We start from the raw sequence: 5,050 nt of genomic DNA on the forward strand, positions 1-5,050 counted from the left end.
GCATGTGAGTGGGGTAGCTTGGGTCCTGCTGGATCCTTGTTCCAGCCAGCACCCAACCAGGTGTGTGTGTAACTTCCTCCATCAGGTATGCCTGGTGTGGAATCCTGTGGAAGAACTCCCTGCAGAGAGGCTAGAGACAAGACCCACCCAGCTAATCCAGGAACAGAACATCTTGCCAAAGTGGCACAGTGAGTTCACCTCCAAGGGTTGCAGCAGGAAGAAGTGGAGCACAGCAGCCAGATCCAAGCCACACCCACCTGGACGAGTTTGAACTTGGTAGATCCAGACCTGGTGCTAAGGTAATAACGCTACCAAAGCTCTACGCCAAAGGCCAGAAGACAGTGCTATACAAAACGACAAAGAGAAGGAGAAAAATGCATTCTCAGGCCCTAAGCCCACCCAGGACAAATGCAGGAGACAATAGCATAGAAGAAATAGGAAATCATACACCTGAAATCTCTGAAATAATAGCGTTGGAAGTAGAGAAACAACTGCAGAAAGATACAGAGGAAATCAGATCAGAAATAATTTCTGAAGTAAAAAAAAAAATGATAATGATAATGAAAGAATTACTAAGTGCTGCTAAAGAAGACACTGATAAAAAAATAGAAAAATGTTGGAATGCTTGAATGAGCAATATAGGAAAGAAATAGAATGCATGAAGCAGATTCAGAGATATACAGGAAATTAAAACCTCAATCACAAGCTGGCAAAACCGTTTGAATGAAAGTGAAAATAGACCCTTAGACATTGAAGACGCCATTGCAGCTAATGAAAAGGTAAGAAAAGATCTCTTAAAAACACCTAGGATGCAGGAAAAAATAATTCAACATCCACAAGATGAGACAAAGATGAACAATGCAAGACTAATACACATCAATGAGAAAGAAGGAGATTGGGCTCCTAGCTCCTTCCCAGCCTTGTTGCAGCTGCTTTGCAGCCATTTTCAGCATCCAAACAACCACAAACCACTGTTCCCAGGATGGTGATTCGCGAGTATATTGCATCTTCTTCTGGCTCTACGGCGATTAAGAAAAAACAGCAAGATGTGCTTGGTTTCTTAGAAGCAAACAAAATGGGATTTGAAGAAAAAGATATTGCAGCCAATGAAGAGAATCTGAAGTGGATGAGAGAAAATGTACCTGAAAACAGTTGACCACCCACAGGGTATCCCGTGCCACCTCAGATTTTCAATGAAAGCCAGTACCATGAAGACTATGATGCGTTCTTAGAAGCCTGAGAAAATAATGCAGTACATGCCTTTTTAGGCTTGAGGACACCACCTGGTTCAAAGAAAGCAGAAGCCCAGGTCAAGCAGCAGGTATGAACCTTAAGCACTCTGCCTTAAGCATCTTGAAAAATGAGTCCCTATTGCTTTTATAAAATAAGTTTTCAAATAGCCAAATTTTCTTTATTTCAAAAGAAATTGCTTAAAGTTAAAATAATTACGAAGTGTTTTCAGGTATAATAAAATAAATGCAGAAGTAAAATATGAACATTATGTTGAGGATAATAGAAGATTATGATGAATTTTAAGTAAATATAGGATAGTATTATATGTCAAGACATTTTTGTACTTCAATGATTTTTACAAAGAGAATACTCTTTAAAAAAAAAAACACCCTTTTTGATACTTTAGCAACTTAATTCTCTCTGCAGCTCACCAGTGAGAAATTGAGAAAGAAATTCTGTTTCTTGTTTCCAAACTGCTTCATTAATTTTGGTGAAGAATAATGTATATGCTTTTGAAGTGAAGTTGTGATCAAACAGTACTTGCAAATCTTCTGCACAAATACCAAACACACAGAGAGGGAAATTAGAGAAATAATATCTTTTACAATAGCACTGCCGAAAATGAAATACCTTGGAATTAATCTAACTAAAGAAGTCAAAGATCTTTTCAAGGAAAATTACAATACTCTGAAAAAAGAGATCATAGAGGATTTCAGAAAATGAAAAAGATATTCCCTACTCCTGGATACAAAAAACCACCATTGTGAAAATGGCCATACTCCCAAAATTGATGTACAGATTCAATGTAATCCCTATCAACTACTACCAGCATACCTCACAGACCAAGAGAATTGGTTCCTAAAAGTTATTTGGAATCAGAAAAGACCTAGAATAGTAAAGCCAATCCTGGGCAACAAAGACAAGGCAGGAGGCATTACAATTCCTGACTTCAAATTATATTACAAAGCTACTGTGATAAAATCAGCATGGTATTGGCAATAAAATAGACCTGAGGACCAATGGAATAGATTAGAAGATGCAGAAGCCTCTATGAACACACTCAACCACCTTATCTTCGACAAAGGGGCCAAACACGCTTACTAGAAGAAATATAGCCTCTTTAACAAACAGTGCTGGAAAAACTGGCTCTCTATATGCTGAAAACTAAAACTTGACCCAGGACTATCACCATGCACTAAGCTAAAATCAAAATGGATTAAAGATCTAAACATTAAGACAGAAACACTAGGGGCTGGTGAGATGGCTCAGTGATCTAAAGCACCTACTTAGAACAAGCTTAGCAAAGTACAGGGACCGTGGTTCAATCCCCCAGCACCACATGCCAGCCAGCCCTGCCCCCTGGTGGGCTGAGCTGGCCACACACACAACACACTAAATAAAATAAATAAACTTTAAAAAAAAAAAAAAAGACAGAAACACTAAATCTCCTGGAAGAGAAAGTAGGAGGAACTCTTGAAGACATGGGGGTAAGCAAAGAGTTCATGAACAAAAATCAAATCACATAGGGCCAGGGAGATGGCTCAGTGGAATAAGCTCTTCCTGGCAAGTGCAAGGGCCTGAGTTCAATCCCCAGTTCCGAGGGGAAAAAAAAAAAGAAACAAAAAATCAAATCACATGAGTAATACTTGAAGCAATTAATAACCGGGACCTCCTCTAATTGAGAAATTTTTGCACATCAAAAGAAATTACCAAGAAAGTGAAAATGCAACCAACAAATTGGGAAAAACTCTTAACTAATAAGCACTCAGACAAAGTTCTGATCTCTAGACTCTATAAAGAATTAAAAAACATTAGAGCCCCTAAATTTAAAGACCCAATCCAGAAATGGGCATCCGAGATGAATACACACTTCTCAGAGGCCGAAATTAAACAAGTGAATAAATACATGAAAAAATGTTCCACATCACTAGCCGTCCATAAAATGCAAATTAAAACAGCATTGAGATATCATCTCACCCCAGAAAGGATGGATATCATAAAAATATCAATGAACAACAAATGTTGGAGAGGTTGTGGGGAAAAAGGAACCCTTGTCCACTGCTGGTGGGAATATAGACTGGTGCAATCATTATGGAAATCAGTGTGGAGAATCCTTAAAAAACTAGGACTGGAAATCCCATTCAAACCAACTATCCTCCTACTGGGAATTTTCCCAGAGGAGCTGAAAACGTAATATCATAGTGATATATGAGTATCTATGTTTATAGCAGCACAATTTGTGATAGCCAAATCTTGGAAACAACCAAGATGCCCATCACATGAGGAATGGTTGAAAAAGGTGTGGTATTTTTATACAATGGAGTATTATTACTCAGCTATAAAGAATGATAAACTTGAAACCTTTATACTTAAGTGGATGCCACTTGACGATATGCTCATAAGTAAAATAAACCAGACCCACATGTGTAAATATCATATAGTCTCCCTAGTGTAAGAACTCAAAAGAAGAATATAACACAATTAAAAGGAAAGTGAGAACTTATGGATTAGACAATGAAGAGAGGGCAAAGACAAAAGCTAGGAAACATGACAGGAGCAAAACCATACATTTATATGCGCAAAATGGTTAAAGCAATGATCCTGAGGATCTGCAGCATGTTTTTGAAACTGGCAGTTAATTGGTAGGATTCTCACCTTAACTAACTGTATATGCTGATATCTGTGAACTAAGTAACTGTACTGAAGATAACAATGTGCAACACTAGGGTCATATTTGGAATGCCTGTCATTCTGGTCTTCTGAATACATACTGCTTATCATGTCATACCAACTATTGCCATACCATCTCTCAAGCAAATGTTTGTTTAAAAATAAGAGTAATAAGTGAAAACAAGAGACAAGAAAAAAAATGTCATAGGACTGTCCTGCTACAAGGCAGGACATGTATATGGTTAGATGTCTAAATTTCTGTGTAAAAATATGTAACTGTTTATTCCTATTTAAATTTTTTTAAATTTTTTTCTTCATATTCTGTAGGTACTTAAAGTTTAACTTATCAATACTTGATAGAAAATACCTTTTCTGTGTTATGTCTAAGATGTTAGATATTCAGACAGACATATAGTGATGTTAAGCTCAACTACCTATGTTGTAGAGTAATAATAAGCTTCTCTTCTGAAGGATTAACAACCTAAGTTTGAAGAACAAAAATTAGAGAAAAAGAAGGGCTGTAAGGACAGCCAACATTTTGGCCCAAGCCTTTCAAGGTCAGTGAGGACTCAGGACATAGGAGATCCTGTACTATAACATCATGTAACTCAACTGTGGCCCAAATTTTCTGATCAAGATTATGGGGCCACAGAGGAAAGTGATCGATAATGTAGAGGGTGCCTAAGTAGAGTCACATGGAGAGAAAACATTCTCTCAGGCTTTCAAGGAGAGCAAATTGGTCAAGCAATGACTATGACTCATCCACATGGCTGACACTCACAAAGGATCTACAAACTTCAGTACAGGGTTTCAGGGTAAATCCTGAGGGGATTTGAATGACCTTGGCAGATACAACAGCTACATTTCTTGTTATATAGGTCTTGCTTTAGCTTGGTCTTAACCATCCAGAAGAAAAGTATAAAAATGAAGTATAAAAAGTAAAGCCATATTAATATGCTGAGCTGTAAAAGGCCCAAGTCAACAACTTCCAACCTTGCCAGTCCTAAGGAAAACCCACTACTATTAAGGACACTGGACTATATTGGAATATTTTGCTGAATTCTAGCTCCTACAATATTTAAATGACAATGGAATACCCTTCTCTGACAAAACTATCCAAAAAAGGGGGATACAAATGAAGGACCAT

The 5,050-nt window shown here is 37.6% G+C and overlaps 1 pseudogene; it reads left to right on the forward strand.

Annotated features, from left to right (window-relative positions):
- The first annotated feature begins 982 nt into the window (after nucleotides 1–982).
- Nucleotides 983–1,327, forward strand: LOC101587952 (annotated as a pseudogene).
- Nucleotides 1,328–5,050: the final 3,723 nt, after the last annotated feature.

Source organism: Octodon degus, unplaced genomic scaffold (assembly GCF_000260255.1).
Source record: "Octodon degus isolate 3935 unplaced genomic scaffold, OctDeg1.0 scaffold00273, whole genome shotgun sequence".
Lineage (NCBI taxonomy): Eukaryota > Metazoa > Chordata > Mammalia > Rodentia > Octodontidae > Octodon > Octodon degus.